Source organism: Podarcis gaigeae, assembly GCF_964106915.1.
Source record: "Podarcis gaigeae genome assembly, chromosome: 14".
Classification (NCBI taxonomy): Eukaryota; Metazoa; Chordata; class Lepidosauria; order Squamata; family Lacertidae; genus Podarcis; species Podarcis gaigeae.
This window is the reverse complement of record NC_139690.1, coordinates 23,853,822-23,881,147: the sequence shown is the minus strand read 5'-3', so window position 1 is coordinate 23,881,147 and position 27,326 is coordinate 23,853,822.

Here is a 27,326-nt window from a genome sequence, read left to right as displayed (position 1 = left end):
TTTCTTTTTCCTCTCTTTTTCTTTCTTTTCTTTCTTTATTTCTGAAAATCAAATAAAAATATTTTTAAAAAGAGGAAAATAATTATCAAAAATTACTCTTTTAAAGCCCTAGGCAGCATCAAAGGAACATGGGACATTGCTTTATACTGAATCGGACCCACTGGTGCATCTAGTTCAGTATTGTTTACACTGACTGGCAGCATCTTCTCCTGGGTGTCCCTCCCAGCTCTATCTAGAGTTCTTGGAACTGGGAGCTTCTGCAAACAAGGCAGATGCTCCATCACTGAACCATGGCTCTTCCATTCCATCTGCATGCTCTGATAGCAATGTCCACCACTACTGCCTTTCTCCATACTACCTATGGAAGAACACAATAGTGGCTACCCCTCAAAGAACATGATGTCATGTATGACAGCAGTAGAAGCCCAAGAGGCAGTGCCTGCCTTGCTTCTCCCTCTGCTGCCTCCACTGCCATTGGAGTTGTGGGGCTGGCAGCGGCAATACTGGGGTAGGAGAGCTACACCTGGCAATCACCTGGCTGAAGAAGGAGCAAAAAGGGTTTTCTTGTGTGTGTTTCTTGTAGCTGCTGCTACTCAGGGCAGAAAATACTGAGCTAGATGGACTAATCAGTTCCAATGTTTTCTTTTTGCACAGGGTATCTTCCACCTGTAGTCTGAACTGAGTGTTGCACAGTCCGACACTTCAGGATTCTACCAAGTCATTCTGGTGTTTGTGTGAATGAGGTATAAGTGTTCCATTATAGTGAGAGGTGGGCAGTGGAATAGGGAAGAACTGGGAGAAAGGAATTTTTTTCATTGAGTGTGGTTGCATACATATAATGGGAGTATTTAAAAACAAACCAAGCAGCATCATTGCTGGGAACGTGAAAGCGGTCGAAAGGAAACAGAATTGTCCTTCTTTGTTCTTAGTTGTATATCTTAATTTTCTCTTGAACTCAGCACAAAGCAAAATTAAAATTAATCTTAATTCCAGCCATCACAGGTGAGCATGGAGGTTGCAAGCCTGTGAAGACTTATTTTGGAGCAGGCAGGCATACAGGCTTGCAGTGTGTTCATGCTAAATATTGCCGGATTAGGCTGATAAGGTGCCAGCTATTTGTTTATTTATTTTGCAGTTGAGAATGTAGAAGGAAGGCTGTTGAGGATTTGACATCTTTTGGCATTTTGTAAATAGCCTTTATGAATCTGCGCCTTAAAACTGTCAACAGCAGCAGAAAATGTGCCCAGGTTTCTAGTAAGTTCAGCAAGCAAAGTGGAGATATGAAATGCACTTAGACTGAATACTTTTTCAAAAAACCAAAGGAAGCCCCCAAATGACAGTCAGCAGTTTTTAGTAAAAATAATAATAAAATACTTTACTTATCCTTTGGGAGGGGAAGACAAGCTAGCAAGATTTTTCTTATTTTAAGCTGCCTCCGAGTTTGCACATATGCATTTGCAAAACATGTGAAGAGGAGATGTTTCTCTCTGTGTGGGCATTCACACATGTTTCCATTCAGGCATCGAGGGAGGAGAAGAACATTCAAGAAAAAGAAAGGAAAATGGTTCAATAATGCAGAATATATATCAGTCCTTAAAATGGTTCATGCCTTAAAGGAAATCTGTAATACTGTATTCCTTTGGTCTGAATTTCTATCACTTTCTCCACATACTCTCATTGGAAGAAAATTCTAGGGTTGCTTGCTGAATTTGATCTTTGACAAGTCCTGTACAAAATATCTGATCTGCACCTCTTAATGTGCAGGTTGGAACCTAGCTATCTACTAGTTTTGCATTTCTTCAAAAGTTGCAATGCAGCCCTCAGCACTTTACACATTCCAAAATGATATTCACAGATGAATGAAGAAATGGAACAGACTGGAACAGAGTTATGGATAAAACCACATGTAAATGATCGGAAATGAACAGTAACACCCATCCCTTAAATTCTTTGTGATGCAACTGTTATCTGCTGTAAAATTGGGGATAATTTTTTTCTCCTATTGCTTAGGGTGCATTCAGATGTGAGGAATAATGGTTTTAGTTGTCCTAGATTAGAATGCTAGTGCTTTTGTCCTGTTTTCTAACATTCCTTACACACTGCAATACCTGTTGTGTGTTGAGGTCCCCAGGGCCACCCCAATAACTCACACATCACACCAAAATTTTTGTTTAAGGTTTTTGGCATAATTTTGGCCACAACTTTATTAAAATACAAACATGTGAGTGGTTGCTTAGGCATTGGTTGTGACTAGCTGCCCCCACCATGGGGGACAGTCTGACATTCCGCAAGCCTGCGAAAGTCAGAAAAGGGGAATACACTTGGGGCTAGCGACTGAGCAGGGAACCTGCCCTCAGCTCACCCAAAATGCAGCCAGGAGCTCTTGCAGTGGCCCGAGCCCCCTTGACAGAGTGGACAAGCAATAGTTAGCCCCCGATTCCTTTAACGGAATCCCTTGCAGCAGCAGCATTAGAGGGGCAGGCACAGCCAATCCATGCTCTCAACCCACCAAACCATAAACCAATGCCTAACCGCAACCTTACAAGTTGTGACGATTTGCTATGCAGTAGGCAAAAACCAAATGGCCCCAGCCAATCAGCCAGATGGACAAAATTCCTACCGGGCCCCTGCCCCAAGAGCAGACGACCCCATGACAGGCATAGCAAGGTCAAGCGAACAACCCTAATTCTAGGGAGGGGGTGATGGGCAATCCGATGCACGGACGAAAAGAGGAAGCCCTAGCCTTGTGCAAAGAGTTTTAGCATTTCTGGCTGTCAATCAACAAATGTCAACATTAACTTCTTCCCAACGACAAGGGAAGCCCAATTGCATCAGTGGCCAATGGTCAATTAGCCCGCCCCCCCAACTTTGGAGTGTCCTGGCGGCCCCCACCACAACACATGCTCTCCATGAAGGAGAACACGCTTTGTGTAATAGAAAAGTGGCTTTGTGACCAATATACTGGTTTGTCATGCTAAATTTCATTCACACCAGTGGGCGTGACACAACAAGGAATCTCATTGGACAACATCATTACTTCCCCACATTTTTTGCACATGTGGGCTTCTGTTCCACCGTGATTCCCCCATGAAAATTGGAGGAAAGTCTTCCCCATTGTTTATACAGGTGACATTGGCTGAATCTGTATTTTGTTATCTTGAAAACTAATAAAAGTATTTGGAAAAAGGAAAAAGAAAATGGCAGAAAAGAGTTGTATGCTGGCATGCCACCCCAAATTTTGTTACTTTTCTCCTGTGACTTTCTGGGTTAATGGGGTTGCAAACAGGTGGTGTTGTTTTTTTAACCCAATTAACATGGAAATGAATGCTTAACTTCCACTACATACTGTTAGATTTCCAGAAGTGGCTTTTACATTCGTTAAATCTCAGATATAATGCAGACGTTAGCAGTCAGGGAAACATTGGAGAAATGGAACAAGCTGCTATGTGAATGTGGCCTTAGTCTGTGACAGAATGTTTGAGGAAAGGAAGTTCCAACCTGTAACAGGAACCTTTATAATCCCACAATATGCCAGAACTTCACCCCACAGAAGGAAAAGTTTTTAATATTTTTGCATTGTGCCAGGAAATAAAACCCTATGTTTAATGTTCTGGTTGTTTGGAGGATGAGTGGATTACAAATAGGACAGATAACTGTGTAAGGCTATATTTGCAGCCTTGCAAAGTAGGAACTTGGATGATTTAAAATATAAAAACCTGGAAACTGAGATATTTCAAGATATTGAATTTGTTGGCCAGTACCAAGTCCAGTGCTTGTGGAGTATGACCTCAGAGTTTAGGAAGGCACACAGACAGCCTGCCCTTACAGCGCCACTGTAAAGGGCATCCAACTTCTGTGAAGTGGCATCAATTACTGCAGCTCTAGATTTAGGGTGGTGTGAATAGAATCAGAATAATAGAATCTTAGAGTTGGAAGGTACCCCAGTCATCTAGTCCAACCCCCTGCAATGCAGGAATCTGAGTAGAATCCTCTGACTTCTGTATGCAGCATTGCACCACTCATTTTTGTCTTTAGCCACAACCAACACTGGCATGTGGTACGCTTAAGGTTTCTCACAAAGGGATGCAGCTCTTGGGATACCTGAAGGAGCGTCTCCACCCCCATCGTTTTGCCCGGACACCGAGGTCCAGCGCCAAGGGCCTTCTGGTGGTTCCCTCACTACAAGAAGCAAAGCTACAGGGAACCAGGCAGAGGGCCTTCTTGGTAGTGGCACCTGCCCTGTGGAACGCCCTCCCATCAGATGTCAAAGAGATAAACAACTACTGATATTTAGAAGACATCTGAAGGCAGCCCTGTTTAGGGAAGTTTTTAATGTGTGACATTTTAAGGGATTTTTAATCTTTGTTGGAAGCTGCCCAGAGTGGCTGGGGAAACCCAGCCAGATGGGCAGGGTACTACTACTACTACTACTACTACTACTACTAATAATAATAATAAGGATGGATCCCTGCTTTAGGTGGATCTCCCAAGTCCTTTGGGAGTAGACAGTAGAAATGGTGACCAGAATATCTCTGGTGCTCCACGACAGCTCTTCTTTGAAAGTTAACTATGCTGCTGAGAAAATGGCTCTCCCTTTCCATTGACAGAATCTGAGAAAGGTCTGCTTCTTGGCATGAGAAGGCATCAGCCTTGGCTTCAAGCAGCCACTGATAATTCCCAGCATATGGCAAGAGAATAAGCTTCCGCCTACCCCATCAGGTAAGTGCCATCTTCCTGACGATGGCAATGATCGATGTCATGCTTGGAGAGTATTGACTTCTGGGAAAGAGGCCAAGCGGCCAACTGGCCAAAACAAGTAGACAGGATCAGTATGGACAAGGCCTCTGGGTGAGAGAGGCATACGAGACTGAGCAGGCAACCAGGAAACATGCTTTCTTACTAGAACAATCAAAAACTTTGCATATCTGGCCACAGAAAGTGAATTCCACAGATTTGTTTGTTCAGTTGAAAATTGAGGACCTTAGAAAGAGATATGGAGTTTTGCTAATTGAAAAGGGGATTCTTGTTCCAAGTCAAGTGACCATGTCTCCTACTTTGGAGAAGACGGTCCTCTGTTTGAAGGCAACTTCTGTTTGGAAAGCTCTTCAAATCCAAGAAAGGAGATAGAAAAGCTTTTCTCCCTCTCCCCTAAGACTAGAACTCATGGACATCCAGTGAAGCTGAATGTGAGAGGATTCAGGACAGACAAAATAAAGCACTTCTTTGTGCAGCACTTTGTTAAGCTATGGAACTCACTGCCAAAAGAGGCAGTGATGCCCTCCAGCTGAGATGGATTCAAGAGAGGATTGCACAAATTCACGGAGGGTAAGGCTGTCAAATGCCACTATCTATGATAGCTATGTTATACCCCCACAGTCAGAGGCAGTGATGCTTCTGAATACCAGTTGATGGAAATTGCAGAGGGTGCAAGCACTTTTGTGCCTGGGTCCTGCTTGAGGATTTCACACAGGCATCTGGATAGCCAGCCTGTGAAAACATCAGGCTGGTCTAGATCCAGCAGGCTCTTCTGTTATAGGGGCCATGAAGATGCCCATGAACAGTTAGCAGAACCTGGACAGCAGAGTGAGCAGACACACATGTCCTTGGGTCACAGGCTTCCTCACTACAGTGAGATGTGTTGTACTTCTGTATAAATTATAGCAATTATTTCTAATTTTGTATTAGTTTCATCTAGCAAGATGTGCATAATGCTTCATTCCAAAATAATTAAACAGCACTGAGCAGTTAACATAAAATACAGTGGACCCTCAGGTTATATACCTCTCTGGATACGTAATCTTCATGCTGTGAAAGCAGCAAACCCAGAAGTATTTTTCCGGGTTTCACCACTCGCACATGCACAGAAGCGCTCTATTGCGCCATGTGCGTGCGCAGAAGCAGTGCCTCTGCTTATAGATTTTTCGGGGTGTGCATGGGCAAAGGCCTGGCCAGGGCAAAGGCCTCTTATATACCTGCTGGGATTGACAAGGCATCTGACCCTCACCTGAATCTCATAACTCTCCCAACAGGTGATTTGGTCTGCAGCCACAGTGTGGAAATAAAGGATGAGATTGCCCACCAGATACCAGGCACTCTATTATTGAAATTAGGCCCCAGTATTTTTGTTACAATCCCCTTCTCAATTAAGTAATCAATTTTAATCTAGAATTTAAATTCTCAAAACTTTCTTATTTGTTAATTTCAGCAAGTAAACTACTGCTCTCACTTCATTACAAACAGTTTTTCCACCTGCAACACACAAGCAAACCTGCTCCTCTTCCTTTCACAGATATTTTGTTGCAATTTGCAATTGTAGATGCCTCTGATTAGTTATCATTTAACTCTTTGGGGAAAAAGTTTTCTATAACATGATATTGCTGAATAGTTTTGATGAACTGCAAAAGCATTTTTAGTTTGCTTTCTGTTGTCACCCTGGAACTTTGCTTTATTTGTGCCACTTTGTTTTGTACGATTCCTTGCAAATGAAGGAAAACAACTTTTCTGCTTCTATATGTTGATAATATAATTTTGGTTTCTGAGAACAAACAAGATTGTATGAAAACATGATTGGGCGCAGGCCGGGCCAGGACATAGGCGTCCTGACTGTGACAAAGGTGACCTGTGTGCTTGTTTGCCTGATTAACAGCTGTTGATCTCTCCCTTCTCATAGTCTTTGTACTGGACCTGGAGACTCCAATAGAGAGCATTCCATGTCAAGAAGGAGGGCAAATGACAGGGCAGGAGCTACACAGAGCAGGGCCTTTTCACTGGTGGTGCCCATTGTATGCCTTGCTCTTCCCAGACCTGCTCTCTTTTGGCCTGTATTTTGGAGCTTTATAATTTAGGAAGACTTTGAAGAACTGGTTGACAAGTCTTATCAGCTGCTGACGTATGAGTGGATTTTATTTGCTGCTATTCTGGGATTCTGCTGTACCAGGGTTTACACCAGCATAACAGATTTGGCCAGGATGCCATAAGGGATACAATTTATGAGCTTTCTCCATTACCCGCACAACAGGGGGTGTTCAGTCAACAGTGCAAAGGCTGAGCTGAAGCATTCCCTGCTGGTTACCTGCTTTCAGCAATAGGGGTCGCTGTTTGGTAGTACCCAATTGGTTAGCTGACAGATTCTAGAGCTCCCTATTGGTGGCTCTGAGGTAATTCACAAAATACAGAGTCCATTCATAAAACACAGTGTTCATTCATAAAGCAGTAACATAAATTTCCACTGCTACATATTGGGTGCATAATTCAGTGGTTGAACAGGTTTATGGCCATGCTGTAGTGTAGTGCTTATGCGACTCTGAATAAGAGGTGGCTGGGCTCACTGTCTCAGGGGTTTTTTTGGGGGGGCGGGGAGAGGTGACAAAACTGATTTCCAATAAGTGCCCCCCTTTATTCCCACAAGAAGTCCTTGAGTCTGTACTCTGAATAGTGACACCAGGGACCTAGAAGGTGCAGGTCTTGTCAGTCCAACCCCTGCACAGTCTCATCAGGGCTGACCTTAAGGCAATTGGAGCAATTGGGCCAAATTGGGCCCATTGTGCCGCTCCTAAGGGGGCCCCTGCACCAGGGCAATCTAGATGGATTTTATTTATATCTATAAGATTTTGAAGACTTTGGCTGTGACCTGGGGCCCTACAAAAAAAAAAAAGTTGCACCCCACTGCTTCAAATTGGGCCCCACTGGCTAGCTCTGAGTCACATAGTTGCTGGGCCTGAGTTTCCCTGCTCTTGCATGAAGTCTTGGGTTTGCAATTTTGGGAGAGAGGAGACTGCTGGAGAGTGGGCGGGCTGGCGAGACCCCCCAGATTTAGAGGCCCTAGGCTTCAGCCTACTTAGCTTATACATAAATCCGGCACTGGTCCTAAGCTATAGCTTGTTTAGCTTATATGTAAATCCGGCACTGGCTGTGGCTCAGTGGCAGAGCACCGGCCTTGCATGCAGAAGGTCTCAGGTTCAATTCCTGGCATCTCCAGGTGGAGCTGGGAGACAGCTCTGCCTGAAACCTTGGAGATCTTCTGCCAGACGACACCAAACTAGATGGACAAGGTGGTCTGACTCCGCATCAGGAAGCTTCCTATAAGTAAGGGCCCTCGGATATCAATCAGAAATCACTTGCCCACTCCTCCTTTGCTCTCTTTTATCAGCCTGAGGAAAAGCTAAGCCAGTGCAGGTGCTTCCACTTCGGGGACTGCAACGGCAGCCACCAGCCCCGGTGCTTTGGAAGCTAACAAATTTGCTGTGTCACAATTGATAATCAACTCGAGTAAAAGAATGTCCAAATCAATTGAGCTTTAGCGAGGGCAAACTGACTGGACACTACGAGGCTCCCAGCAAAAAGTAGGCCAAGCTTGATAAATTTGCCCTTATTATAGCTATTGATGTTTAAATTTCTTCGGGGATCTTGCTACATGGGTGCCTGGCGGTGACAGAGGTACAGTGACCTCCTTCGATCCTTAATCTACACCTGTTAGCTGCCTCCCCAGTTGCTTGTGAGTATACTCCAGCTTAAAGGTTAACAAAAAAGAAAAACAGGCCGCGTTTACGTGGCGTAGCAACAGATCAATGCCGAGTAAATAACCTTCTCCCTCTTATTTCCCCCAAGCATTATTGATCCTGGTTCTTTGTTCTTTGTCATGTTTCTGTCTTCTAATCCCATGGGACACTAAACGATCGCCTCATATTGGACATGTTAACTGGCACATTATGACAGCTACCATTTTGTCACTCAATGTAGTGTTCTCTCTATAAAAACAGACCTTACTTTAGGGCTTTGTGAGGCAGGCTGCCTTTGTGCTGGATCTCAAGCTTCAGCATACTATGGTTTGTTTATTTATTTGTGTCCAATTCCTCTTTCTTAAAAGAGAATTTAGGGCTGTGCTTTGGCGTCAAGGGCCTTGTGGTGGCTCACAATGCCATTTTAATATAGCAAAAAAATCAAATATAATTAATAGAGAACATGTCAAAAAATGTTCTATTCCACCTAATTGTTGGAGGGGTTGTGATAAACCTGCTACGCATTATCAATTATGGAGGGAATGTACATCAGTACAAGATTTTTAGAATTTAATTTTGACAGAAATGATAAATATTTCTAAAGAATCTATCGTTTACAGTACAAAATTAATACTGCTGAATATTTTTGATGATATAAATGTGTGTGTGTGTGTTTGTGTGTGTTGTCAAAAGAACATGTCTTATATATTATATTGGCAACTCAAATAGTTATGACAACTCAATGGAAAATAGCCCAACATTTCTCTGGATGCTTGGTACCACACACTTTGGAATACAACTATATTGGATAAAATTACATATATTTTGAGATTTTGACAAGAACTAGAGCCCCTGCTCCGGTACCTTGTCTAGACCCTTATGGAGCTACTGTATCTTTAAGTTTTGGGCTAATGGTGTGATATTGTGTAAAATTACTTATATTGATATTGTGTAAAATTACTTGTACTTAAGTAGGACAATTCTGCTAGATCAGTTACGGTCCATAAAGAATTTCTGAAAGGTGGCATTTTGCCCTAGATCTTAGACAACTTTGGGGTTTTCCTGAAAAGAAAGTTCAACAACTTTTGGGGTGTCCTGGTTTTTACTTTTTGAAATATGGCAGCCCTATATTTGTGTACTTTTGTAACCCAAGAAAATATTTAACATAAAACAATTTAAAAAGGCAGTATATTGTACTTCAACAACAACCCTTTTCCTCCTTAGTATGTGTGCCTTATGAAGTACTTAACAGGGCCAATTCTAAGTCTGAGGGGCACTCAATAAGGCAAACAAGCTCCTACATTGGTGGGTGTCTGGGCACCATTGCAGACGTCCTGGAGCACAAGGTCACTCTGCAACACTGTGAGATTTTAAAAATACGGGGCAGCTCCTCAGCATCAGCAAGATACCCTGAGGTGGCCCTCGAACCCTAGCAGCTGCCCAAGGCTGTCAGCTGTCAATGCCAGCCCTGAAATTTGACATGACGCTTTGCCTGAACCGATTTCAATCAGTTCAGGTTCAAAAAATGAACATCTGAAGGAACTTCTGTGGGCAGCAATCATTATTATTTGTTACGGGCAGAACTCCCAAAATATGAACAATCCATAATAAGTACAAACAGGTGGCCATCTTCATTTGCTATGATTGATTGCCTCCACTCAAACTCTTCCACCTTTAAAGGTGGCCAGACGACAACCTCATATTTTGAAATAGAGAGCCCTTCAGTTCAGGGTTTGCCAGGCATTCATGGAGATGCCTTGGCCAAATGCCATGGTATCATTCCTAACCTGTTGCAGCTTTTTTATTATTTTATTAGGAATCGGAGCCCTTTTCTTTCATTGCCAAGGTTACATTTATAGGATATTGCACTCCTGTAAGTGCCCTCCATGGATTTCCAAGGGATATTAAGGATATCAGTCTGACGGTGCCATCCCGTGCGTAATCGTTTGGCTTTGCGGATTCTCTCTCCTTAACAGCTATGTAAACTTCCAGATTTGTGGCTAAATTGAGTGTTCACTTGGAAGCTATTGGATTTCTTTTTAAAAAATCAACTGCATTTCCTTAGTTATGAATGCAGTTTCTACCCGCCAGGCTGGGTGAATAAAGACTTGACCATAATAGCTCCCAGCAGGGGAGGAAAGGATGAGGAGGGGAGGGGAGACGGAATGAACTTTGGGAGCACAAGATCTTGAAGATGTTTTTTTCTTTTCTCCTCTTATTGCACATAATCCAGTGAATTGCTTAGGTGAGGGGGAAGAAGGATAGCAGGTTGAAAAGCGAGTCATAGAGGCTCCCCGTGAATGTGTAAATCAATGAGGACAGGTATTGCTAGCTGCTCTGCTGCAATGGTGTAACTGCTGTTGTGGGTGTGAGAAGTGCCAAAAATTCACCAGCATCTTATGCAGTCCTTTTTTGAATGATAAATATATATATATATTAATAATCAAGGGGCGGAATCTGTGAAATTATCATGGGTGGGGTGCAGGGTTTTTGTTGTTCATACCTTACTTCTGAGGAGGCCAAGGAGTACTTCATTTCTGTCATTCTACAAAGCATGTCCCCTGTGCTCTGCAGCCTCCCTGGGTGCCCACGTTTCTATGAAAGCCCAGGAGAAGACTTACATAGCTAAGTCCTCCAATGGGGCCTTTTCAAAATAGAAAGTGTTGGCATCCAAGGAGGCTGCAGAGTGCTAGAGGAATGTTTACTGGAAAGAAAATTACACACATACCACCTGCTGGCACCTTGCAATGATCTGGTCGGCTCAGAACCTCTACATAAATCCTCAAATATCCTGAGAATGATGGAAGCCTTTTTTTTGTGCAGGGGTTGGGGAACTTGTGAGAAGTGCACTTATGAAAAGTAGTGCTGTATTTAAGGGGGAGTCTCCACAAAGGATGCTGTGATGATAATTAAGAATGAGCAAATGATGATGATGATGCTAAATTTATATTAATATAGTACTATTACGATATAAAATATGTAATTATTCTGCATATAAATTCTTTAAATTGCAGATCAATGAAAAAAAGTCTGCTACTATATTACCTTCCAGATCAGAGGCATTGTGCCTCTGAATGCCAGTTACTTGCAATTACAAATGTGAAAAGTGCCATTGTATTTGCTTCCTGTTTGCGGGCTTCCTGTAGGCATCTGACTGGCTGCTTTGGAAACAGAATACTGAACTAGATGGGTCTGATCCAGCAGAGTTCTTAATGTGTGTGTGTATGTGTTGCATGCTCCACAGTCCTTGCATGTGCACATTCCCACTCATCCTGCTAGATGAAAAAAGCAAGAGGTGCCCCCCCCCCCAAGCAGAGGTCCCTTTCCATTGCAGAAGAAGCCTCCTTTCTCCTCTCCCTTCAGAAAGCAAGAGAAGCCCAGGGATGAATAGGAGGAAAGGAATGCGAAGCACCTGAAGGGCAAAGACATAAACATCAGTGATGTCCTCCTTGCATTGCAAGGCAACAGCTTTCTATTGATTTCTTGGGGGTGCATTTGCCATCCTTTTTTTATTGAGTAATGATTCCTTCCTAGGGTCATGATGACTCTGCATTTCATGGTCCAGGTGAGGAAATCATCCCTGATTCATCCACTCCTCGTGGCTCTTTTTAAAGAAATGAAGGGCACAGCTCCCCAGGATGTTCTCTTGTACGTAAGACCCATTGAAATGTATGTGGGATCCTGAGACTCAGCTATAGTGTGGTACCTCTGGATGCGAACGGGATCTGTTCCGGAGCCCCGAGCGCATTCAGAACTGAACGCAAACCGCGTCTGTGCATGCATGGGGCACGATTCGCCACTTCTGCGCATGTGCGTGATGTCATTTTGACTGTCTGCGCATGCACCAGCGGCAAAACCCAGAGGTAACACACTCTGTCACCGCAGCTCGCAACCCGAAAATACTTATCCAGAAGCTACTTCAACCTGAGGTATGACTGTACAGCTGAAAAGAAAACATGTTAAGTGTGCTGTAAAGTGCAGTATACAAATGTGACACTAGATGGCTATGGCAAATTCAATATATTTTTCAAAACCTTTTTTTAAAAAGCATTTGCACAGCATTTTTTATATGTGTGTAGATTCCACTCTGGTGTGCCCGTGAGTTAACCACATACATTTTGATGGGAGCTACATGTGTGAACCGTGTCCGGTGTTACTGAATTTATTTTTATATTATTTATTAAATTTCTATACAATCCTTTCTCTAGAATCACAGGGCAGTTTGCAACATAAAAATACAAAAACATTGTAGGCCGGAAGAGTGTAACTATTCCTAGTTATGAAAAGATTTCTCTCTCACTTAAGAAATATAGGGCAGATTTAAATGGTTGAAACAATCCAGGACTCAGAGTAGCTTCACCCACACCGATGTCACACTGGTGGTGCTAGTGGCGATCCAGTTATTTAGATAACTGGAAACTTTCCTCAAGTGAAACCATTGCAGTCTTTACAAGTATGAAGAACAGACACCGTATTCTTAGCTTGCTGGGAAAGATGCACATTAAGGGGATTAATGGGAGAAAATAAGAAACTGTGCTAACTTGTAGCTAGGGAGGGCAGAGAAATTCAGTTTGGTTTGCATTAATTTTTCACTCCCTGAAATAGCATGTGAACCAAAATGCAGCCAGCTTTTGAAATTTGCATTCCATTGAATTTTGTGATGCAGTTCTGCAATTCAAAACATGCCTACCAAAAATACATCTATTAGGCAAAAGTGTGTCAAAATGCATATATTAGTGAAAATAACAAGCATTATTTTAAAGGGATAAATTGCTTGCGAAATATACAGTATTGTATACACACCTACCCACATTTAAAAATATGGGGGGGTGCACACATGCCCACACAATGTGTGTGTGTTTGTGTATTGTGTGTATAATGTGAGCCAATATGGTGTAGTTAGACTGTTGGACTTAGGTCTGGGAGACCAGGGTTCAAATCCCTACTCAGCCATGAATCTAGCTGGGTAACCCTGGGCCAGTGGCTGCATCTCAGCCTAACCTTGTTGTGGGTATTAAATAAAGGGGGGGGGCATGTATGCCACTTTGACCTCCTAAAAGAAAAAAGGTAAGATATAAATGTCTCTGAGAGAGAGAGAGAGAGAGAGAGAGAGAGAGAGAGAAATCCTGACCATTGAGGTTTTGCTTCTTTATTTCCAAAACAACTGTTGTGGAAATGCGATAAATGGAAGTTTAGACCTGGAAACTTGAGAAACTGAGAGGAACAAAAAATGATGGATGCCTCCATCCCTACTTGTAGCTCAGATTTAGCAAAGGGAGATCTGTGAGCTGAGGACACTGATGACCTGTGATATTTTGATGCCTGAAGTGGAACCCACATCTTTCACCGCCCCTGCTAGGGCCAACATGTTAAAATGTCTTGCTGCATCACTCAGAGACCAGATTCGCTTTCATATACCCACATCCACTCCTTGCAGTGTGAAGTGTCCCAAGGAGCTGAAATTCATTATATTAAAAGGCTGTTGCAATTATCAAAATATGTTTGTGAAGAAAAGCGTAAGTGATTCCCCCCCCAAAAAAATGTTTAACAGAGTTCCATTCCTTTTCTTCTTCTCTTTCTTCTCCTACCATCCACTCTCCTCAATTAATAATTGTCTGAAAGGAAAATTGGGGGGAATTCTGCTCTCCGCAGAGCTATGTGTGAGCTGCATGCAGTGGCGGTCATAAATCTAAATTTGGTTGGGTGCCACGAAGTCTGGACTAAGAGCAGATGGCTTCTCGGACGCAGGGAGTGAGGGACTTGGTGCAGCCGCTGTAAGGGACATGGGGTAAGTGAGAGATTATGGAGAATGGTGACAGTGAGCACCTGCCCATGTCAGACTTGGGCACCATTCCCTGCCTTGATGGAAGGTGCACAATTACTTGAACTCATGAAGAAAGGGAGCCAACTTGGTCACTTGTTTGAGCAATAGGTTGTCTTGAGTCATGGCCAATCCTACTGCCAGCCAGCAGGAGGGGGACATTCCTCAAGTGGCCAATTTTGCACATGCCATGAAAAAGGAATCAGTGATGCTTAGGAGATGGGGGAAGAAATTCGATTCAGTTCATAGCTAAACACAGATTCACACCTCCTGGAACAATGCACAAACCAAAGCATAGCCACTAGTTTGAAACTCATGCTTCTTCATAATTTGCAATGCAGCTCTCCGATGGGGTAATGTGTACAGAAATTCAATTACTGGCAAAAATTACATGTAAAAATGCAATATACTGGGGGAAATTGCATATAAAATGTGGCCTGGGGAGAAGAGTCCCTATGAAGTGGGACTGATTGTTGAACCACTCTGGAAAGGAAACAGTTCTCTCCCAACAACTCTCTGCACCCTTAACAAACTCCATCTCCCTGGATTCTTTTGGGGAAAGCCATGATTGTTTAAAGTGGCATCACAGCACTTTAAGTGGATGGTGTGAAAGTGGCCTTTAAATCTGATGGTGGATCAGGTGGATCCAGGCTCCCTTTCCCCTTGTACTGCGAGTTGCCATTAGCAATGCCGACAGTTGTTAGATAAAGTTAAAGACTCATGTAGCGATCTTCACCCTAATTGGACTGTAATGTATAGTCTCGGTCAAGCAAATCTCTCCTAGCGCTCCTCTCCACAGACGGCAATCAAGCCATTTAGGGAAGATGCATTGGCTGCCGAGACCTGGGAGTAACCTTAAGCTATGCTGGCCTTTTAGCAGAAAACACAATTAATTTTGATACTGAAGGGCAATTAGGACTGGGGTTAAAATAGTATATATATATATATATATATATATATATATATATATATATATATATCCCCTATGCGCCAAATGGAGAATGTCAAAGACAAGGGAAGAGAAACCATTTCCCTAAGATTCTGTTGCATGCATTACATCAAACAAGGCATAAGAATTCTTATCACTACAGACTGCATCTCGCCCTGAATGAAATAAACCTGAAAATCAGGAACAGGGAATCCTAGATGAATTGGCTTATTACATGAGGGGGGGTGAATGCTTGTGAATATTAAAGAATATATATAATTCCCCCACTTAAAATATGAATTCAGTGGTACTTTCCAAAATTTGAATGCCACCTCCTTCTGTGTAATGGGTAGATTATCCCTCAGAGCTGTCATTTGGAGAAGGGCCAAATGGAGCAGGTGCTTTGCATGCAAAAGGCAACTGATTTAATTAATTTCCCCTATATTCCTTTGTAGCACACAAAAACACATGCTTCAGTCAGTTCAATAATGGACTGACTGGGACAATCGCTGATCCAAATAGATGATCCTTAACTCTCTCCAAAACTTTCCTTTCCCAGCATTAAGTTGATTTTTAACATGGAGCTGAAACAAGGTGGAGGGGTTTTATGGTAACATTTTTGGCAACAATTTTGGCCATATCAAAAGGAACGTCTTCCTCTTTCTGATATGTGTGTGCATTAGATCTGAGAAGAAAAGTCATTAAAGTGTCCATCTATTGGGATTTGGGACATTGCCTTCTGATGTGTCACAAAACACCATGGTGCAAACCTGCTCACAGTGCAGTCCCTGATTCCCAGCAGAGGCATATTTAGGACATATTTAGGGATTTAGGGTATACACACACACACACACACACACACACACACACACACACACATATGTTCACTGGATTTGACTGAGTCCCCAGTCCTGAGCCAAATGGAGCATATTTGGAGGGACTCAGGTATCAGATGTTGAGGCTGCAAGCTGATTTCCTATCAACATGTGGTTGTCTTCCTCTGTTTTGCCTTGCTTGCATATATCAGTGGTGACTTTGCGTTGATGGCCTGCAAGGAACTGGAAGGACATTCAGCTATTTTCCCATGTAATTTTGCCAACCTTTATTAGCGCGTAGGATCTGGATTCTCTCTCTCCCCCCTTTCCTTTTCTCTGGTTCATAGATGGACAGATTGAAGGGCTGGCAAGTTAAACGATATTCCCACTATAATACTCTATACAGGGAGTGTCAATGGACAATCCTGCTCTAGAATGCCATTTTTTAAGTGTGTGTTCTGAGATTTCACTGTTATTAACCCTCTTTCTTTTGTAAGTGGATGAAAGCACTGAACGTTTCTATTTTATGTGAAATCCTAGTGTCCAGGGGCCACTACCGGAGGTATTGAGATCCTCTAATTTAAACCTCAGAAGAAGAGGGAAAATAAGAAGACAGAGAAAAGTCACTCTCTTCTTTCATTTTGCTTAAGGGCTCTGCACAAATACCTCTGCTGGCAAATGGGAATGAAGAGAGGGCCCTGGCGCTACAGAGAAGGATGCTGTTATCATTATCTGCCATTCATCAACAACATAACTTAACCTACTTCCAATGTGTGGGGGGGTGTCATTGTCTGTTGTGGGGTGTTTTTTCTACCCCAATGAGGTTTCCAGTATGTGGGGATGGTTAGAATGCAGATAATATTTGTCTCTGTGGCGTCTGGTGAAATGTGTGTGTAAAAAGGTAAAGGTAAAGGACCCCTGACTATTAGGTCCAGTCGCAGATGACTCTGGGGTTGTGGCGCTCTTCTCGATCTATAGGCATTTGTCCGCAGACAGCTTCCAGATCATGTGACCAGCATGACTAAGCCGCTTCTGGTGAACCAGAGCAGCACATGGAAACACCGTTTACCTTCCCACCGGAGTGGTACCTGTTTATCTACTTGCACTTTGACATGCTTTTGAACTGCTAGGTTGGCAGGAGCTGGGACCGAACAACAGGAGCTCATCCTGTCACGGTGACCTTCTGATCAGCAAGCTCTGTGGTTTAGACCACAGCTACAATACTCCAAAAACACAATACCCAGAAAACACTCAGAGGAGGTAGAATTTGTCTGTGCAGTACATGTTCATCTCTTTATATTGAGTAAACAGCACAATTTCTCTTCCTTTAATGAGCTGTGGCTTTTATTTTCAATTATTTCAAATATTCATCTATTAAAAAAACCTTTATTACAACTAATAACTAATATAAAATTATGTTAATGGTTTTTGACAGTGTTTTTTCTAATCCCTGCATGAAAACTGTCCTTGGTTAGAGAACTGTCCCCAAACAGCATTATATGGTTTATGGCAGCATCCTGACACTTTCTTGACTTTTCTCTGACCATTTGCCTATTGGAAAATCCCTCCAAGTACCAACCCCCTTTAGGACAAGCTGCAGGATACTCACCAATGCTTTATTTGCTCTAATATTAAAGAGAACTACAAAACACCCCACCTTTGCCAACTATCCCCAGTGTCAAATTTCAGCAGTACCCTTTGTGACACTAAAATTTGGCACCCCCTGCCTCTCGTGCTCCATTCTACGGCATTGTTGTGGTGTCCTCTGCTGCTGGTGCCCAATGTGGCCAAACTGGTTGCACTACCTTAAAACTATCTCTGACTATCCTGATAACCTTCCCAAGGCAGCTTACAGAAGGCAAACTCTGCCCCCCACAACTCCCTCCAATCAGGTGGTTGTGGAGAAAATTCCTACTCACCCTCAAAGCAATCTGTAAACCTATACTGCTTCCTATAGGGAGGGCAGAAGTTGCAAACAGGCCAAACTTAAAGTCAAGAAGTTTCTACATATCTACGCCAAAACCCCCTGCTTCTATTCCAGGAAGCAAGAGGTTTTATCATAGTTCCAACGACACTTTTCAGCAAAAGCGGCCAATGAAGAGGTAGAGCAGGGATGGTGAAAGGTGTGGAACTTGGCAGAGGAGTTGTGGTTTTTGGGGAGATTCTCAAGGGCCAATTAGAAAGACTTGGCGGACCATATCCAGCTCCCTAGACCTGAAGTTCCCCACCATGTATATAACCCAACCCCAAAGTGGCTGAGTTCCAACAGACATGTACCATTTAAATATCCTGACTATGCAGATCTGCCAAGCATTTCATCACCTGGATCAAGACAGAAAGCATAAGAACATAGGGAGAGCTTGCTGTGTCAGGCCAATGGTCCACCTAGTCCAGCATCCTGTTCTCACAGTGGCCACCCAGATGCCTGCAAAAACAAAGCCTCCAGCAGTATTTGAGCACAAGAACACTCTTTCCAGCAACTGGTATTCAGAACCATGACTGCTGCTGACCACAGAGGCAGAACATAGCCATCAAGGCTAGCAGCTCTTGATAGTCTTCTCCTCCATGAATGTGTCCAACCCTCTTTTACTGCCATCCAAGTTGGTGGCCATCACTGCCTCTTGTAAGAGAGAGTTCTATAGTTTAACCACATGCTATGTGAAGAAGTACTTTCTACAGTGGTACCTCAGGTTACATACGCTTCAGGTTACAGACTCCGCTATCCCAGAAATAGTGCTTCAGGTTAAGATCTTTGCTTCAGGATGAGAACAGAAATTGTGCTCCGGTGGCACGGCAGCAGCAGGAGGCCCTATTAGCTAAAGTGGTGCTTCAGGTTAAGAACAGTTTCAGGTTAAGAACGGACCTCTGGAACGAATTAAGTACTTAACCTGAGGTACCACTGTATTGGGATATTATGCGAAGAAGTACTTTCTATTGCCTTTTTTAAAGGCCTGTGCTTCTCACGTAGGTCACAGAAGATTTGGCACTTAGCATACAGATTCTCGGCTGGGCAAGACAGTGAAGCGACTACAGCTGAAACATGCTCTGCCAAGTACACTAAAAGCTACCCTACTCCAGCTCCTGGCCAGGTTCCTACATTCTCCACCCCGCAAAGGAGGAAAGCTGGAGACACCCCCCACTGCAGGTTAGAAGACATACGCCTGGCACCATGTCAGATGCTTAACCTTTCACACCTCCCTGCTCTTGCACGGGAGAAAGAGAACTTGTTGGAATGCCTCAAGAGAGAGGCTGAAGGGACAAAATAGTCCCAGTGCCCTTTGGGGCCAGGCAGGATGCCCAGGGCCGGAATCTTCCTAACACCTTCAACCTTCAGTGAGTCTCTGACAATAATGATATATGTTTGAATAAGCTCTTTTGCGCTGACCTACAGTTGTCCTGGTTGTTTTGTCAGCTGTTTCGAAAAGTGTTTCCCATTCTAGAGCATAAGTCGTTGTTGTGACGCCCCAGTCCTTTCGTTTGTTTGCTTGTTTTAGAGAAGTGTGTGTGTGTGTGTGTGTGTGTGTGTGTGTGTGTGTAAGTCCTCCCTCTCCCCACAGCTTGAAAGTTTGTGGGCCTTATTTGTTTTCAAGCACTTCCAGCAGGCTGCTACCCTGACCTCCCGAATCAAATCAGTAACTCCGCTCCTCTTCATTTCCTCATCCTGTGTCCAGAGTTGCAGGAAGTGGGTTGCGACCTCCTTTTGCAGATAATCTGAGGCACGGCAGGCAGGGACGGAAGGCTGGACTTCATTTCAACAAAAGCTTAGAGTGCTGGCCTGGGCGCATTCCGGAAAGAGACACATAGGAAATGGCTGTCGTGTCGCCAACAGGCTAAAGAGGGAGGATTTTGGCATCCAACTGGGTGTGAAAATGTTAGGTCATCTGTAATAAGAGGGATGGCTGGGAAGAGTGGGGTGCGGGAAGCAACTCAAAATAACCCCTTTGCCACACATTGAAAGATAAGACAGAAAAGCGCTTATCTAGGCAACCGTTAAAAGACTAAAAAGCATTTTGTTGTTGTTGTTGTGCATACAGGGTATGAGCCAAACCCTCAATTGTTTGCATAATTTCCCCCTTTATCTTCTGCAAAACCAGAGAAATCCCCAGTTCATGTACGGGGCATGTTAGAACTCATGGGATGGGCGGATCTGTCAATTTTGATTTCTCTCAGATTTGCCTTTTAAGATCAGTTCCTCATTTGTGCACATCAGCATTTTAGTGCAAATATGCCCATCGTAATATGCACCTTTTCTATGTAAGTGTGCCTAATATGCACAATTTTGCAAATCAGAATTCCCTAGTACAGTAATACCTTGGTTTAAGAACAGTACTGTTTACGAACGATTTGGTTTATGAACTCTGCAAAACCAGATGTAGTGTCCCAGTTTGAGAACTTTGCCTCGGTCTAAGAACAGAATCCGAATGGTGGAAAGGCACCAGCTGCGGGAGGCCTCATTAGGGAAAGCACACCTCGGTTTAAGAACAGTTTCGGTTCAAGAACGGATTAAGTTTGTAAACCAAGGTACCACTGTATAATACATTTTTGTATGCCATCTCCACAAATATATGCCTTTTATGGCCACAGAATATTGTATACATTGCTTGTCTGGTGAGCTGCATTGCAAATGTCAGAGATGGGCTCTGGAACTCTGATCATGCCTTTTGCTTGTCTAAGTGAAGGACAGTGAGGTGTGTGTGTGTGTGTGTGTGTGTGTGTGTGTGTGTGTGTGTAGCAACTGGTCTACTTTACAAAGGTATAAATTGCATCTGTTGCATTTCTCACTTGGGCCTTTGGCCCATCCCACCACTGGCACGCAGCCCCTGGAAGCTTGCCACGATGCAAATGTAGCTCTCAGTGTGAGTACATTTCTCTACCCTGGTATACTGGGAGTGACTGCCCATGATTTAAGGCACAATTTCCCAAACTTGGGTTCTCCAGCTGATGTTGGACTACAACTCCCATCATCCCTAGCTGGGAGCAGAACTAGCGGGCAGGGATGATGGGAATTGTAGTCCAAAAACAGCTGGAGACCCAAGTTTGGCAAGGATCTTTCTCACAATTGAATCTTGGATCATTTGCACAAAAACCATGCGCTCTACTCCTGAGCTACAGTTGTAACCCTTCCCCAATGTTTACATGCTCATCATCCAAGCCCAATCAGCTTTCAGAAGCTTTGGAAGAACTTATTTCTTTGGGTTGGCCTAAGATATTCGGGTTAAGCTGAGAAATATAGGAAGCTGCCTTATATGGAGTCAGGTTGGGTACATCTATCTCAGCTATTGTGTCTACTGACCAGCATCAGATCCAGGGGCGGAGGAAGGGGTGTGTGGTGGATGCAGGCCACTCTGGGTGTCACCACTGAGGGGGGTGACAAAATGCCAGGTGGGACTTCCGGGTTGGCGCCATCGCCGAATGGCGGACTCCCTCCGAGCTCCGGAGGGAGCCTGCTCGGCAGGGGCTGGGTCCTACCGCGCCGGCGACGCGGGGACCCTCAGAAACCATGGGCGCTGAAACCCATGGGCATGTTGACTCGGCGGGCACCTTTTGCGCCCCCCCGACCCGCGAAGGAGCCTTTTTAAAGGCTGCGGAGCGGGTGACGGGGGGGTGGGGTGGTGCTATGAGTCCTCCGCTTCCCCTGCCGAGCGAAGCCGCATGCCATTCGACGGAGAGCGCTGACTTCTTCCATTGAAAATTTGGCCTTAAAAGAATAACCCGTGAGTAATTGGAACTTGGATTAAAAAGGAGGAAAAAAATTTGTTAAAAATTCGGAGCGAGCGGGGGAGGTGCAAAAAGGAAGTCAGCCTCCCCCCTGTTGTAGAGGAGTTAAAGCAAAGGATTTGACAACTAAGATCGAGTGCAACCTTATTTTGAGAAAGTTATTAATTTCGCGATGGAAAATTACAAGACTGGGCTGGAGGAGAAAAGTGGAATGTGAATTAAAATGCAACACCCCCCCCCGAACCCCGGGAGCGATCCATGAGAGCGCCGGGAGAGGAGAAATAGAGGTTTTGACAGCTGTCAAAGGAGCTGTCAAAGCGGAAGAACAAAAAGAGAACTTTGTTACAAGGACTTTGCCGGTTACATTTGTTACAAATTGGATATAAATTGTTTAAAACAAGGAATAACAAGTTACTTTGACTGTTGGGTGTGATCTGGAAGGAAACTGAGTTACTATAATCCCTCTAGAGGAGCTGTGGGACACTACAAATATTGTTGGCATGGAATTTGAAATAGGACTTTTTATCTCCTGGGAAACTGCAGAAATGGAACACTATTTTGTCTACAGAGGTCTATGCACTAAAAGAGACAATAGATTTATCTACTGAAGAATGGAAGGGACTTGACGTAATGTTTTGTTCCTGAATAACAAAGCCTCTGCAGAGGAATTAGAAGCTTTTGTAATTAGAACATTTGTGCAGGAGAGCAGGGGAAAAAAAGGAGAGAGATCAACAAGAACAACAAGAACAACAAGAACTGGATAAAGTTGGAAGTGGGAACATTTGGGACATCCAGATTTGAAAGGTCTAAAGAAATAAAATTGGAGTTTTTACTCTTAAATACAAAGATCTGGATGGAAAAAATGGACCTTTTTGAGACAGACTCCTTCCAAGATTGGACATTCGAAACTAAAAAGGACCAAAAGACGGCAAAGACTATTAAAAAGACGGCAAAGCGGACTGGTGAAGGACTATGGCTTAGGCACCCCAGGCACCCGAGCGGCTTCCTCTGCTGCTGATCAGATCTCCAGGGTTTCAGGCAGGAGTCTCCTCCAGCATTACCTGGAGATATCAGGGACTGAACCTAGAACCTTTAGGATACAAGGTGTGTGCTCTACTATTAAGCTATGGACCTTCCCTAAAGCAGCCAATCAGGCAGCAGCTGGTTACTGAGCAACAGGTGTAGTTGAGGTACTTAAACAGAGATAGAAAGAGAGACCCAGACAGCTGAGCTCATAGAAGAGGCTGCACGAATCTCCTGTGTGCATATCAAGTTTAGTGCATAAATCTCGCACTTCATTTCTATCATGCAACTCCTTAGGCTAAGTTCCTTGACAGCATGCAAAATGGCTCAGGTTTTCAGTTTCACAGAGGAGAACTCAGCAGTCTTTCAGGAGGCAACTTCAGATTTGTCTCTTTGTTGAAGGGTAAGGCTGCAGAAAGATGAGCTTGCCTATGGGACCCATTTGGCAGAGTAAGAGCAACCCTGAACCTAGTATTGCACAAGGCAGGAAAGAGGCAGAATCTTTGACCTTCAGCTGTCCAGAAGCAGGGAGAATCCTGTAGGAAACAGAAAGGGGAGCAGAACTTGTCAATGCTCACTTATTTGTCCTATGTCCAGAACGGAAATCAATGCAGCAAAACAATCAGTATTCACTGTTCTTGTAGCTTTCAGTCCACAAATGCAATTTATTGTGACACACACACCCTTTGCTTTGCATTTCCTTTGCAATGAAAGAAATGGAGTAGAATAATGTAATGACAATGTAAGTTATAGAATTTCACTTCAGCGGACAGTGGGACAAATAACATAGTTTTTGGCAGAAGGCAAACTGCAGTGGAACAGAAACAGAGCATGCAACAAATACAGGGCAGAACCATTGGTCCATCTAGCTCACTATTGTCTACACTGACTGGCAGCAGTTCTCCTGGAGATGCCAGGGAATGAACTAGGGACTTTCTGCACGCAAAGCAGATGTTCTACCGCTGAGCTATGGCCCTTCCCCATTTGAATTAATCCTCAAATACCTCAAAAACAATCCTTCCTTTCCCTCCCACTGTCTTCACTTTAATCTTTGCTTCTTATAATCTTCTGCAAAAAAAAACAGTGTGTTTTATTTCTTTTATTATTCTCTCTCCTAAAGGAAGTCCTGTGTCCTTCTCACCCCTGTCCTGCATGCAATATCGCCTGCCTTTATTTACCTCGACCCCACCCCAAACAAAACTCAGATAATTTCTCCCAAATGAGAACTGGCATCTCGTCAGAGTCACAAAGATGAAAGGAAGGATTAAGTCTACTTTCAATATTACGGAATGGTTCGGAAATAGATATCAGGGTTTAAGAGTCCAGATGGTAATTCAACAGCCTCCTTGCTATAAAAATGATTTGATTTATGGGAGTCACTAATGGTATCACAGTTTAGATCTGGGCCGCTTGGCTTCCTCTCCTCTGCAAGCTTTTGAATTCATTGGGTCCCCCCCCTTCCTCTTTCACTCCTACCATCAATCCTTCACTACAAAGAGATACTATTATCAAGAATTTGGGAGTTCTTTAAACGCCAGCAATTGATAAATGTTAACAATCCTAATCCATGCAAATTACTGCCCGTCTCATTTATAACACAAAGTGGCTGTGCTTATCCAACGCATTCTAAACAAACTTTGACAAGCTCCAGCTCATTCAATGATATCTCCTTCTGGCTGGAAGCAGCATCCAGCCTTCTTTCCTCCAAGAGCTTTCTGTTTTCATATAAGTTTCGATGGAATCATGGATTCTGGGTGAAATCAAAACCCCTTTTGCACCCAGTGTGTATGGAGGGGAAGGGGGCTGTTGTCAACTGAACATAGCAGTCATTCCACCTGAACAGGTCTGAACATTTTGCATACCCTCCAACATTTCTCCGATGAAAACAGGGACATCCCATTCCATAATTATAATTTTACTATTTATACCCCACACATATTACTGGGTTGCCCCAGCCACTCTGGGCAGCTTCCAACATACAGTGGTACCTCGGGTTACATACGCTTCAGGTTACAGACTCCGCTAACCCAGAAATAGTACCTCGGGTTAAGAACTTTGCTTCAGGATGAGAACAGAAATTGTGCTCTGGTGGCGCGGCAGCAGCAGGAGGCCCCATTAGCTAAAGTGGTGCTTCAGGTTAAGAACAGTTTCAGGTTAAGAATGGACCACTGGAACGAATTAAGTACTTAACCCGAGGTACCACTGTGTGTGTCTATATATATATATATATATATATATGCTTTCGTAGATTTTCACGGGTACAGGAATGCAGGTTTTGGTGTCCTCGGGTGTCTTCCCGTGTAAAAGTTGGGGTGTCTAGGCGACGTTTCGACGAGGTCTCACTCGTCATCTTCAGGCTGGTGCTTTCGGCTTCTTGTTACTGGAACAGAGCGGGATCTCAATGTTTGAGTTCCTATAAATACTGTAGAGGGGGTGTGGTGTCTAGCCTCCAATGTTCTGGGCAGAGAGGAAGTTCCCAGGCTAGTGTGCCTTTTCTTCTTTTGTTCCTTAATTACTTGAGAGATACCTTGAGTGATTTCTTGAGTGATATCCTGAGTACCACTTAGGTGGGTCATTAGGTGTGGATTAGTTGCTAAAGTCTTTGTGTCTTGACCTCTTGAACTTTGTGAAGAGTTTTCCTGAGAAGATGGCTGTATTGCACTTAGTTGTGCTTTGGCTTGGCTTCGTGTATAGGGGCGAGCTGTGGTTTTGTGGCTTGTGTCAGCCAGATCTGTGTAGGGATTGCAGGGGGGTGCAGCATCCGGAGGTGCCACCATGGATTGGCTACTGGATGGTGTCAGTAATTCATCTGTGGAGAGGGTCTGGGTTTGGGTCTGGTGTGGTTGATTGGTGTTGGCGTTCTGTGTGCCTCTGGATCTGGTGTCTATGGGATCACCCCTCTCACCGGTCATCGCAAACCTGTACATGGAACACTTTGAAACCAATGCTTTAGACAAGTCAGAACACAAACCCAAACTTTGGCTCAGATATGTTGACGACACCTTTGTAATTTGGCCACACGGGAAGGAAAAACTGGATAGCTTCCTCACACATCTCAACAACTTACACCCCAAAATACAATTCACTATGGAAATAGAAGCCAACAACCAACTTCCCTTCCTTGACGTCCTAATCTACAAAAAACCTGATGGCTCCCTAGGACACACTATCTACCAGAAAAAAACACACACCAACCGCTACTTACATGCACAATCACACCACCACCCTGCACAAATAAACTCCGTAGCCAAGACTCTCATCTCCAGAACCAAACGCCTGGCTGACAAAGACCACTTGACAACTGAGTTACAGAATCTCTCAAATGTGTTAATTGCCAATGGATACCAGCAAAACAGGATTACGAAGCTAATCCAAAAGGAAACACCCCCCAAAAACCAAGACACAGAAGAAAACAATGGCATGGCCCTCCTTCCTTATATCAAGGGCACTACAGATAAAATTAGCAAAATCCTCCATAAACACAATATCAAAACAGCCTTTTGCACCAACCAAAAAATAGCCAATATCCTCAGAAACCCCAAGGATAAAATCCAGTTGGAAAACCAAGGGATCTATGAAATACCCTGCAAAGTCTGCCCAGCCACGTACATTGGACAAACAAACAGACGAATAAATGCACGTATCGCAGAACACAAGAATGCCGTCAAAAAAGAAGAAAAAACTTCCTCTCTTTTCCAACACATGAAAGAAACAGGACACGAAATTAATTTTGCAGATTCCAAATTGCTCTTTAACACGGAACATCACCACAAGAGAATAATCATGGAAGCCATCGAGATAGAGAAACACCCTCACAACATGAACAAGCGTGACGACACATCCCGCTTGCCAGACATCTGGAAATTAGCCCTCCCCACAAAAACTGACACCAGATCCAGAGGCACACAGAATGCCAACACCAATCAACCACACCAGACCCAAACCCAGACCCTCTCCACAGATGAATTACTGACACCATCCAGTAGCCAATCCATGGTGGCACCTCCGGATGCTGCACCCCCCTGCAATCCCTACACAGATCTGGCTGACACAAGCCACAAAACCACAGCTCGCCCCTATACACGAAGCCAAGCCAAAGCACAACTAAGTGCAATACAGCCATCTTCTCAGGAAAACTCTTCACAAAGTTCAAGAGGTCAAGACACAAAGACTTTAGCAACTAATCCACACCTAATGACCCACCTAAGTGGTACTCAGGATATCACTCAAGAAATCACTCAAGGTATCTCTCAAGTAATTAAGGAACAAAAGAAGAAAAGGCACACTAGCCTGGGAACTTCCTCTCTGCCCAGAACATTGGAGGCTAGACACCACACCCCCTCTACAGTATTTATAGGAACTCAAACATTGAGATCCCGCTCTGTTCCAGTAACAAGAAGCCGAAAGCACCAGCCTGAAGATGACGAGTGAGACCTCGTCGAAACGTCGCCTAGACACCCCAACTTTTACACGGGAAGACACCCGAGGACACCAAAACCTGCATATATATATATATATATACA